Below are 12,680 nucleotides of genomic sequence, written 5' to 3' on the forward strand. Positions count from 1 at the left end.
CAGGGATCGAACCCATGTCCCCTCATAGGAAGGCAGATTCTTTACCACTGGACCACCAGGGAAGTCCCTCATGACTCTTTCTTTACCAGGTTATACCATAGTGACAAATAATGATCTTCTTCCAAGGAGTTGGAACTAATTTCTTCGCTATTTTAAACACCAAAATTACTCTTTTGTAAATTAGAGAGGAATTATTTGTGTAAAATTAGGATGACTTTCCTTTCTGTTTTTTTGCATTTAAAATGGAATTATTTCTGAGACTAATATAAAAAGTCATTTTTAAAAGTAAGAGTAAACTAGTAATCTGCTAGATCTGACAAAATAACAGAAACAGCATGCTCTAGAATCTTACACTACTTCCTGTAAAAGATAACCAGTATTGTGGGTATTAAAGATTGTTTGCTGGCATATTATTTATATTACATATTCAGCTTTGCTTTCATGAAATTTATTTTAAAATTTCAAAAAAATACTTTAGATACTTCTTAACAGCTTTTATGCTTTGCTTTAATTAGGAACAGATTGATAATGCTGATGATATGGTAATGGTTAAAACTGTCATGTTTTTGCAGAAGTCTTCTTTTCTGAAATAATAAAAGTACCTTTTAAAATAGATGGAGAAAATATGAAAGGCAAATTACTGCTGAAAATTCACAAAGTCTTTAAGGGATAAAATATGGAAGTGTTGACTGTGGACAGATTGGTCTATACTTACTATATTAAATTTCCACCTAAGTTATGAAAGATCCAGTATATTATCCTTTTGGACACTTAAAAATAGTAAAACTCATTCTTTTTCAGAACAGAAACAATGTGTTTGAGATAACAGATTCATTTTATGATTGCGGTTATAGTTGAAGACTGTATCTTAATACAGTGAATCATTGCCTGATTGCTGTGTGTACCCTTTTCCACAACCGTTTTATTTTTCACTCTTCTTAAAGTCTGTTTTATTATAGTGATTCTCCTTCTTGTTTCAGAAGGGATAAACGGTTATTTTTTGTTACTAATAAATGTAGGCTTCTGTTTATCTGCCTTTATACATTTTTTTACTTGTCTATACAGAGCACTTACCTATGCAAGTATTAATTTACTAAAAACGTTACCAACTTTGTGGCCTTGAGAATATTTTTTTAAATGCTGTTAACTGATTAATACTCTGGTTAAAAGCAAAATGCATACCTCAACCTGAGCAGTTTACCTTCATAGGGGGAAAAAATTTATATATTTGATCACATTTTAAGTTTACATCTGCTTGCTTTCATGTATTACTTTGCACTTTGTATAGTTTGTCTTGTGATTTGATCTTTTCATGCATCTGTTATAACCTGTTCTAATCCTATAAAGTGTAGGTTACAATTAAAATCACTCACAGACCATTTGACCTTAAACCGTGGACCTTGCCCTTTGCCTCTCTCCTTTTGTGATTTCCATCTGAAGGCGGAAGCAGCACAGAGAGAGAATGGTGGTCTCTGCCAGTCAGCCGCGTGGTGGCAGGAAGAGGTGAGGGCGGAGGGGCTGATTGGAGAGGAGGTGAGTCTTCAGCAGTAGACTGGGTGAGGGTGCGAAGCGAGGGCAAGGTCGCAGGGGCCAAGCACGCTGAGGGGCCGTGTCCTGGGCTGAATGCTCCGCTGTCACAAACAGGGGTCCCTGCATTTTCATTGCACTGGATCTCCCAAATTCTGTAGCTGATCCTGCAACAGAAAATAACAAGAGAAAAAAGCAGAGACTTCTGCTGCGTCCTTGGCTCTTCGTTCCTTTTCCCAGTGCCAGGATAGGGATTGTTTTTAAAAGGATGACTTACAGACATTGAAAAGTTGTGCAAGATGAGCCTCATTTGAAAGTGATTGCGTGTGCGCACCTGTGTACTCCAGCCACTTAACAAAGAATTGGGTAGACGGAGATGGGAGCTTGTTAGAATGATCGTATAGATGTATCAAAGATGGCCAGACTTCCAGCAGAGTTTACCAAGTAAATACATGATATACACAGTGTGAGAAGTACACGATTGGAACTGCAGAATTTTATTCCTGAATTACCCTACTGCATGTTTATGCAAACCATAATAGTCTTTTCCTTCACCCGTAAAGCCTGATATTTTGTACTCAGTGTAGTACTTTATTACTTGGTAATTTTTTCCTTTGAATGTTGTTGTTATGTCTAACATGGTGATGGTTTCTTGCCTTTATAGTGCTTGTAAAGTTTATTTTTAAAAGATATTGGAAATTAAAATTTAGAAATTCAAAATCCCAAATATTATGGTTTTTAGGGAGCTCTGTCAGTGTCTTTCTTCTATTTGGTAGTGACACAGTACTTGCCTATTTAAGATGGAAGATATTGCTTTGTATCACACCTGCACTCGTTTTCCAGATCTCTTCCTTGTTCAAGTTTGCTAATTTCATCAACTGCATAACCCAGCTAAAACATAAAACCAGCATTTTTTTTACATTCTTTCAGTTGAGCGTTCTGTTATTCTGTGGCGTTAATGGGTGAGGGAGGGGATTGCGTAAATTCATAAGGATCCTTGCAAACTGAGTGAACCAATATAAGATTTCCCGACATTTAAATTAACCATTCACAGGCCTCAACCAGAATTCATTATATTTAAAACCACACGACTTAGAGTAAGATTGTACTTTCTTTTAGGAGCAAAATTGTGAAAAAGCTAGGAGTGGGGAGAAATAACACTGCAGTTTCTCTGCAGATGTAGAAAAAGTATGTGCTCACTTTTATAAAGTGTTTAATAACATAGTTAAGAACTAACTTTTTAAAACTAGAGGAGGGAATACCAGAATTTTCATTGTAAGGTGACTCCACTTGTGGAATTTTTATTTTAAAATTGATAAAATACATTTCTTTAAGACTCCTTCTTATATAATTTTAAGGATTCATTGGGTCGATTTTAGATCTCCTTGGCTTCCGTTGAAAATGTGTTAGTCCTTAGGAAAGTCTTTTCTGGGTTTGTAAAGTATCCTGAAACAGCTGTCAGGAAGCGTCAAGCTGAAGGTTTAAGCAGGGGTACTGCCCTCAGCCTAGTGAAGGTGTTGAAACTCTTCTACATCCTGGAAGTATAACTAAGAGAGAGAAACCAACTTAAAGTCAGCTGACTTGCCGTAAGTTGCAAGAGAAGAGTTTTAAAGAGTCATATAGGTAATAATTATTTAAAGTTACAGAGTCTAAATTATGGACAAGAATTCTTTTTTTTTTTTTTTTTTTTTGCAGTACGCGGGCCTCTCACTGCCGTGGCCTCTCCCGTTGCGGAGCACAGGCTCCGGACGTGCAGGCTCAGCGGCCACGGCTCACGGGCCCAGCCACTCCGCGGCACGTGGGATCTTCCCGGACCGGGGCACGAACCCGTGTCCCCTGCATTGGCAGGCGGACTCCCAACCACTGTGCCACCAGGGAAGCCCAAGAATTCTTTTATTTCACTTATTTTTATCCAGAATTACAAGATTACATACTTAGATTATATAGAAGGTAAACTACATTAGAAGCATTATTTTTTCATGACATTGTACAGGGTAATACGTGTAAAAATGAAGTTAAATATATGTCTGCCCATCATAAGCCTAAAACATCTAGCATCAACATAGGCATATAGAAGATAGGCAAGCAACTAAACCAGTAGCATAAATCAAAGAATAGAGTGGTAAGTGCATTTTGGGCTTCACAGGTAATAAACCCTTGTTTCTGATGGAATGGTCTAGCAAAAATTGCATCTTTTGCTTTAGCCTCGAAAAACTTTACATAGGAGGTGGAATTGTAGATGGTTGGTGTATAGATGATGGGAAAGTGCTTTTGACAAGTGCAGTGAAAAAGGACAGGGATTGTGATTACAGGTGTAGAGGGTGGGAAGCACTGGCTTTAGGAATCAGAGGCCATGGGCTTGTGCTGGTGTAGAAATAAAAAACAAAACTTACTGGGACAAACAGATATAGCTAAGGAGGAAGTGGGTGCAGAAGCAGGCTGGTGGGCTCAGTGACAGTGTCGTCCACCAACAGGCACCTCTGTGGGTTTTCCTTCAGGACAGAGTTTGAAAGAGACGAAATACAGCCTCTAACTAATGCTACCTCTAAAATTTTTGACTGCTGTTAAGCATACAGAGATGGTTTGTATCTTTGAAATGAGATTTGTTTACAGTTTAACTTTGTAGACTGAACATCTTTATAATTTTATAGTCTTTAAGCTTGATATTCATAAATGTGAACAGGCAAAATGTCTTGGTCTCTGTGCCAGTCCGTGTTTCCAGCTGCCCCTAAAACAGCTCCATTGGTCGCCTGCTCTGCGTCAGTGTGTCCATTGCTACAGGCTCCTCCCCTGGCCCCTCCCAGACTCCCTTTTCCTCCTAGTGGTGTATCCAAGGACTAGCAAACTGTGAGTCATTTTTTATTTTCTCTCTTCCCTTTACCCTTTTCAGTCCTAGATATGATTTCTGCAGGTGACTTAATCTCTCTGCACCTCAGTTTTTTGATTATGTCACATCGAGATGATAAAACTTTATTGGCTCTTTCAGAAGTAAATGAGCTAATGTTTGAAAGCACCCAGCATAGTTCATGGCACAGTCGTTGAGCTTTGGTCAGCAGATGTTATTTGTTATTCCTCTGTTATCGGCTGGTAATCATAACTCTACTGAAAATGTGAGAATTTAGAGAAAAAAATTTTAAATGAATTGTGTTTGCCAAAATTTTGGTTCGTATTTATACAGTGGATTTTGTGTAAATTTGTTTTCATTAGATAGATTATCAAGTGTTTTGTCTTTACCTTACTTGTTTTAAAAGGTTAATCGGGGGCTTCCCTGGTGGCGCAGCGGTTGAGAGTCCGCCTGCCGATGCAGGGGACACGGGTTCGTTCCCCGGTCCGGGAGGATCCCACATACCGCGGAGTGGCTGGGCCCGTGGGCCATGGCCGCTGAGCCTGCGCGTCCAGAGCCTGTGCTCCGCAACGGGAGAGGCCACAACAGTGAGAGGCCCGCGTACCACAAAAAAAATAAAATAAAAGGTTAATCGGGGCATAACAAAATATAGCATCACTGTCCTACAGTGGACCCATAAAATCATGATTATCTTAAAATAAGTTTGAAAATTAGTGAGAGGGGTTGTTACATGAGACAGGGTATACTTAATTCTAATTTTAGTTACGAAATTATTTGCTTCTCAGACTAAGGCAACATCTCTAATTCCATATCCCCATCGATGACTCAGTGATTTTCGAGGTTGTGAATGAATGTTTGCACGTCCCTGCCTGTAATATAGATTATCTGAATCATGATATCCCTGTCATCTTGACATCATATTGGGGTTCATCACATTTATGCCAAAGCTTTACCTGTCACAACTATCTCCCTTCTGTCTTTCAAGATCCCTCAGCAAAGAAAAATTCAGTCCTCACTTGGTTATAAATAGTAGCAGCATTGTCAACTAGAGTTTTTGATATAGTGACTGAGCACACATCTCAAAGAATGATAAAAGCACTGTTCATACTTTATAACACTTAACCGTTGATGAAAGATTGGAACTGAAACTTAACATGAGTGCATCAGCTTTATTCAGACAGGATTATTGAGAAACAGAGTCATAGGTTTTAGCCAGTACAGTTTTATAAGTTCTGTGTTGTTTTTCATTCAGAATCATTTTACTGTTCTCTCCACCTGCCCCCATCATCCTTACAAAGAACTTTGACTTGATCGGCATTGCTGAAGTGTCGGCAATGGAATACAAAGTCTGTGTTTCCAATATAATTACTATGCAAGAGAGAGAACATGATTTCTGTGAAAAGACAGCATGGTCCTATAAGAGAGATTTGTTTTACCTGCTCACTTAATTCTAGAAACTTAAATATCAAAAAAGTTCTTAAGAACAGCTGGCGTGACACGTGTATAAAGAAATCACGTTTCTGAGAAGTAGTGCTAGGAGCATCTAGCCAAGTATATTGTATAGATTAGACAAGGGCGCCTTATAATCCTGGCCGCTGTTGACACTACTAGGACGGGTACAGCTGCACTAATAGTGTGGAAAAAGGTCTCTGTTCACGGGGTTGGGGGCAGAAAGTCATGATGGGTGGTGAGATCACATCTCTTTTAACGTCTTTTTCCTTACCTTTAATTTTTCTCAAGTGGAAGTTAGATTCTCTTGTACTTTAAAAATTTTTTTATTTTGAAAAGTGACAGTCCCGGGCTTCCCTGGTGGCACAGTGGTTGGGAGTCCGCCTGCCGATGCAGGGGACACGGGTTCGTGCCCCGGTCCGGGACGATCCCACGTGCCGCGGAGCGGCTGGGCCCGTGAGCCATGACCGCTGAGCCTGCACGTCCGGAGCCTGTGCTCCGCAACGGGAGAGGCCACAACAGTGAGAGGCCCGCGTACCACAAAAAAAAAAAAAAAAAAAAAAAAGTGACAGTCCCGTTTTATTAGACTTCATTAAATCATCAGTTATTTTCCATTTATGGTTTCATTTCTGACATTGATAGAGAGCCCTTTACCATTTACTCAATACTTTGACACTTTAACAGTTTTGTAGATACAGTTTGAGGGATTCTGAGTATAGAAAAGTGAAGTTGATATTTGAATGTAAAACCTGTATTTGGGATATTTGTTGCCCTTTTTGCCTTCTCAAAGATAATCTAGAATCACTAATATTGGTTATTTTGTTTCATAACCCTTTGTGAATGATTATTGGCAACAAGTGTTAATTTCTCTTCATTTGTGAACACTAACGAAAAAGTTAACTTAGAATTCTTAGAATTACCCGGTGTTTTAAGGGCTACCCAAGCTGACACTCAAAAGTATGAGGGCTTCAGAGCATGAGATACCTAATTGTTAATCAAGGCGGGACTTATTTGTAATAATCTTAGATATAAATTCTAATGTCTTATTGGCTTTCTGCTTCACCCTACCATTGCTAGTATAAAAATGTGTTGAAATGTTTGAAGTTATTTCCTCTGTTATAGTTTGTGTCCTATGTAGAGGTGTGATTATCTGAGGACTGATTTTTTTTTTCCAGATTTTAAATATGGTGTACTGTTTACTACTAACACATAGTTCTAAAGACTGTCTTGACTAAATATTTTTGTTCCTTTTGATTGGTTATAGTTGAATAGTTCATATGTTTGGAAAAGAAGATAATTTAGTTTTGGGTGTACTTATCGGCAGGCTCTTAACCTGTTTCTCCTTTGTGGTGTAGGGTTCTAAGCCAAAATGGGGATAAGCAAACATGCTGAGCACCCTCGCGATTATGTTCCACCCACTGTAACACGCGCAAAGCTAGCCCCCGGCTTCCAGCCTCCGTGTTCACTGCCGCGCGTGCACCAGGGGTCGGTCCTCACAGCTGCGAACGCGCTCTGCAACTCCGTCCCCGCACAGGTGCTTCCAGCTGGCTGTCGCCACGACCCCCACCCACCACGACCTCGACTGGCCCCTGCCACCATCCTGGCTCCCACTACTGAGCGTGTGTGTGTGGATGACCCTACAGCAGAACAACTGCACGCAGCTGGCCTTGGCGCCTGCTGCCACGTGCATGCCTGCAGCCGACCCCAGTGGTTATGCATACATTCATAGCCAGCCCTAGCCCCTGCCTAGCCAAGAACACTCACTACTGGACGTGGAATCACTGTTGAGGACCCCAGCCCTGACAGCCACTGGTGACCTCAGCTGCTGCACCACTGGGTCCCTCTCCCAAACCTGGAGCTGCCATACACCCCTGCATTCGATGTCTTGTGTACAACTAGACCTGGCGCAGCAGTGCACTCTTGCACACCCTTCCAGTGGCACTCACACACCTACTCTTCAGACCTTCTTGCAGGTGAAGGTCTTTCTTTATGGAAGCCGCTTTATGAAAACTGGAAAATGTGACTGCTTCTTCAAATGCACAGACTCCAGTGCAAGGAAACAAGGAACACCCAAAATCAGGGAAACATGACACCACCAAAGGAACTGAATAAACTTCCAATTAACTGACCCCCAAAGAATGGAGATCCACGGAATGCCTAAAAAAATACAAAGTAATTGTCCTAAAGAAGCTCAGTGAGCCCACACACCACAACTACAGAGCCCGCATGCTCTGGAGCCCTCACGCCACAACTAGAGAGAAGGCCGCGGGCTGCAACTAAGACCCAATGCAGCCATTAAAAAAATAATAATAAATAAAAAATTAAAAAGAGATCTCAGGTAAACATTCTACCTTTACAACTCAAGGACCTAAATAAAGAAGAACAGTCTACACCCAGAATTACCAGAAGGAATGAAATAATAAATATTAGGGCAGAAATAAATGAAGTAGAGAATATAAAAACATGACCCCAAAAGATCAATGAAAGTAAGAGTTGGTTTTTTGAAAAGATAAACAAAATTGACACACCCTTAGCTAGTTTAAGGAAAGAAGAGAGAATATTCAAATAAAATCAGAAATGAAAGAGGAGATATTACAGAGAAATAAAAAGAATCATGAGAGACTGTTAGGCACAATTATATGCCAACAACTGGATAACCTAGAAGAAATTAGTAAAGTCCTAGAGACATACAACCTACCAAAACTGAATCAAGAAGAAATAGAAAGCTTCAACAGACCAATAAAAAAGAGATTGAATCAGTAATAACCTGCCAACAGAGAAAAACTGTGGACCAGATGGCTTCACGGAGGGCATGCTACCAAACATTCAAAGAAGAACTAATACCAACCCTTCTTAAACTCTTCCAGAAAAAATAGAAGTAGAGAGAATATTCCTAAACTCATTTTACGAGGCCAGCATCACCCTGATTCCAAAGCCAGACAAAGATAGCACGAGAAAAGAAAACTATAGGCCAGTATCTCTGATGATCATAGACGCAAACTCCTCAAGATACTAGCAGATTGAATTCAACAGCACAGTAAAAGGACCGTACACCATGGCTGAATAAGATTTATCCCTGGGATGCAAGGATTATTCAACATATGAAAAACAATCAGTGTGGTACACCACATTAGTAGAATGAAAGACAAAAACCACATGATCAATCTCAGTAGACGCAGAAAAAAATTTTGACAAAATCCAAATCCTTTTATGATTAAAAACTCTCAACAAAGTCGATATAGAAGGAATGTACGTCAATACAACAAAGGCTATATATGAAGAAGAATAAAAAAGAGCTAACATCAGAATCAATGGGGAAGAAACAAAGTTTCTCCTCTAAGTCTCAGAACAATATAGCTAACAATATAGTAATAGAAGGAAGTTCTAACCAGAGTAATCAGGCAAGAAAAAGAAATAAAAGGCATCCAAATCAGAGGAGAAGAAGTAAAATTACTTGTTTGCAATGACATGATCATACATGTAGAAAACAAAGGCTCCACAAAAAATCCTGTTAAAACCAATAAATTCTGCAAAGTTGCACGATGCAAAATCAGCATTAAAAAAATCAGCTGCATTTCTGTACACTAACAACAAACTATCTGAAAAAGTAACTACCAAAAAAACTCCATTCACATTAGCTAGGCAAAGAATAAAATACCTAGGTATTAACTTAACCAAAGAGGTTAAAGATATACACTGAAAATTATAAAGCATAGATGGAGGAAATTTTAAAAGATGCAAATAAGTGAAAAGACATTCAACATTCATGGACTGGAAAAACTAATATTGTTAAAATGTTTATACTACCCAAAGTGATCTACAAATGTGATGCAATCCCTATCAAAATCTCAATGATTTTGTTTTTATACAGATAGAAAAAAACAACCCTAAAATTCATATAGAACCACAAAAGACCCCAAATAGCCAAAGCGGTCTCAAACAAGAAGAACGAAGCTGGAGGCGTCACAGTGTCTGACTTCAAATTACATTACGAAATTAGTAATCAGAATAGTATGGGACTGGCATAAAACCAGACATCTAGACCAGTGGAAGAGAATAGAGAACCCAGAAATACACCTATGCATTTACAGTCAACTGGTCTTTGATAAAAGTTTCTCAGAACACACAATGGGGAAAGGGGACAGTCTGTTCAACACATGGTACTGGGAAAACTGGATATCTACATGCAAAAGAATTAAATTGGAGCCCTGTCTTACACCATTCACAAAGATCAACTCAAAATGGATTAAAACTTAAATGTAAGGCCTGGAACTATAAAACTCCTAGAAGAAATATAGGAGAAATGCTTCTTTTACATTAGTCTTGGCACTAATTATTTTGGCTATGACACCAAAAGTACAGGCAACAAAAGCAAAATATAGACAAGGGGAATTACATCAAACTAAAAAGCTTCTGCACAGCAAAGGAAAAATTCCTTATTTTCTTCTGGATGTTCTATCCATTGTTGAAAGTGGGAAAATAATCAAAATGAAAAGGCAAACTACAGAATGGGAAAAATATTTGCAAACCACATATCCAGTACAGAGTTAATGTTCAAAATATGTGAGGAATTCATACAACTCGATGCCCAAAGTACAAATAACCCAATTTTAAAAGATACTTTTCAAAAGAAGTAACCCAGACAGCTAGGAGGTATATGGAAAGATGCTCATCATCTCTGATCATCAGGGAAATGCAAGTCAGAACCAGGAGATACCGCTTCACGCTTATCAAGACGGCAGTTACCACAAAGAGAAGACACAAGTGTTGGCGAGGATGTAGGAAAAGGAAACCCTTGTGCACTGTTGGTAGGAACATAAATTGGTACAACCACTATGGAAAAGCGTATGGAGGTTGCTTAAACATTTGAAAATAGAACTACCGTGTGATCTAGCAGTTTCGCTTCTGGATATATACCCAAAGGAATGAAATCAGGATCTCAAAGAGATCCCGTACATTCCTGTGTTGAACACAGCACTAGTCACAATAGCTGAGATATGTGAACAACCTAAATGTTCTTCAACATTTAAATGGATAAAGAAAATGTGATATACACACAATGGAATGTTTACATATATAAATGGAATGTTATAAATACATACATATATGGAATGTAATTGGAATATATAAATGGAATATTATTCAGGTTTTTAAAAATAAGGAAATATCACATGTATGTGGAGTCTAAAATCATCAAACTCCTGGAAGCAGAGGGTAGAATGGTGTTTGCCAGGAGCTGAGGGTAGGGGCAAGTGGGGTGATGGAGGTCTAAGGGTACAAAGTTTCAGTTATGCAAGATGAATAAGCTCTAGAGATCTAATGTACAGTATGGGTATGGTAGTTAACAGTACTGTATTGTATACTTGAGAGTCTCAGAGAAGTTAGATCTTAAATCTTACCACACACAGGCACAAAATCGTAACTGTGTAGAGGTGTTGCATACTTTCGCTTGAATGTGGTGATCTTCTCAGATATCAAAACATCAGGGGCTTCCCTGGTGGTGCAGTGGTTACAAATCCGCCTGCCGATGCAGGGGACACGGGTTCGAGCCCCGGTCCGGGAAGATCCCACACGCCACGGAGCGACTAAGTCCATGCACCACAACTACTGAGCCCGCACGCTAGAGCCCGTGAGCCACAACTGCTGAGCCCACGTGCCACAACTACTGAAGCCCACATGCCTAGAGCCCGTGCTCCACAACAAGAGAAGCCACCGCAATGAGAAGCCCGCACCGCAACAAAGAGCAGCCCCCGCTCACCGCAACTAGAGAAGGCCCACGCGTGGCAACGAAGACCCGATGCAGCCAAAAATAAATAAAACAAAAAACATCAAGTTGTACAGCTTAACTGCATGTAACTTTTATATGTCAGCGATACCTCAGTAAAGCTGTTAAAATATAAAAACAAATTCAAGGAAAAGTTTTCAAGAAATAAAATATTATTTCTTACTCTCAGGTGAGGATGTGGTGACGTATATTTTCTAGTCTTGCTGTAAGCTTAGAGTATCTGTATGATGGTAACGCACCAGTCTGCTTAAAATGGAAAACAAGAAATTAAAAATGTTGAATTTGAATTCTCAATGAACTGTTTAGTCATTTTTCCTAGAGGATACTGAATCAAATTTTAAAATATATTATGGACCAAAGAGTCAAAGCCCCTTACAAACTGGGAGATGTTACAGGTGTGTCTAAATTTTATTTTTAGAGCACCAGGGAGAAACACAGGAGTACATAGAAGGAATGAATTCGGTTGCGCATTTTACAGTTAATCCAAGGACTCAGCAACACGGCACATACTTGCCAAATAACATGATTCTAGAAAGCAAGTATTTTCTCGGTTGTACCATAACAGCCTAGAAATTTCTATCTGTGGCATTACTCTGATTAATGAAATCAGTTCCAGGGCAAACGTTTGGGCTGTTAGAAAATTTACAAAACCATTATTGTCCAGTTCCGCAGCTGTTGCCATAGCCCTGACGCTCGTCTTTTCACACCTAGTTTACCGTATCTTCCGTGCTGGGATCCGTGCCTCGGTCTCGCCCTGCTCAAACATTGATACATTCAATTTATTCCATATACATTTGAGAACCTACCGTGTGCCACGCATTTATTTAAGCGATGTTTTTATATCTTCCATTCCCAAGTTAGGAGTGTTAAGGGTCCTTAATTGACTAGCAAATCAAAACTGAACTCAACCTAGAATTCAAAGTTTTCCGAGTCTCACTTATTTTTGCTGTTCAGTACACGGCTCTTCGTGGTCACGTTTCTCCTCAGCGCAGTCTGTGTCTGTTTCCGCTTCTTGGTGTTTCATCCTTCCTCTTCAAGGACATACTCCTCCTCCCTTACAATTTTTAAAAACAC

The 12,680-nt window shown here is 39.5% G+C and overlaps 1 protein-coding gene and 1 long non-coding RNA gene across 4 annotated transcripts in view; both read left to right on the forward strand.

The window, feature by feature from the left end:
* The window catches only part of LOC129392505 (uncharacterized), a 64,363-nt gene extending 51,712 nt beyond the window's left edge, over window positions 1-12,651 (forward strand). Inside the window, exon 3 of the long non-coding RNA XR_008618479.1 lies at window positions 7,177-12,651. This is a non-coding gene — a long non-coding RNA (uncharacterized lncRNA). The remainder of the gene's footprint in view (window positions 1-7,176) is intronic.
* Window positions 1-12,680, forward strand: part of ZEB1 (zinc finger E-box binding homeobox 1) — a 199,596-nt gene that overhangs the window by 74,916 nt on the left and 112,000 nt on the right. The window lies entirely within an intron of this gene.

Source organism: Physeter macrocephalus, chromosome 11, assembly GCF_002837175.3.
Source record: "Physeter macrocephalus isolate SW-GA chromosome 11, ASM283717v5, whole genome shotgun sequence".
NCBI classification, from domain to species: Eukaryota; Metazoa; Chordata; class Mammalia; order Artiodactyla; family Physeteridae; genus Physeter; species Physeter macrocephalus.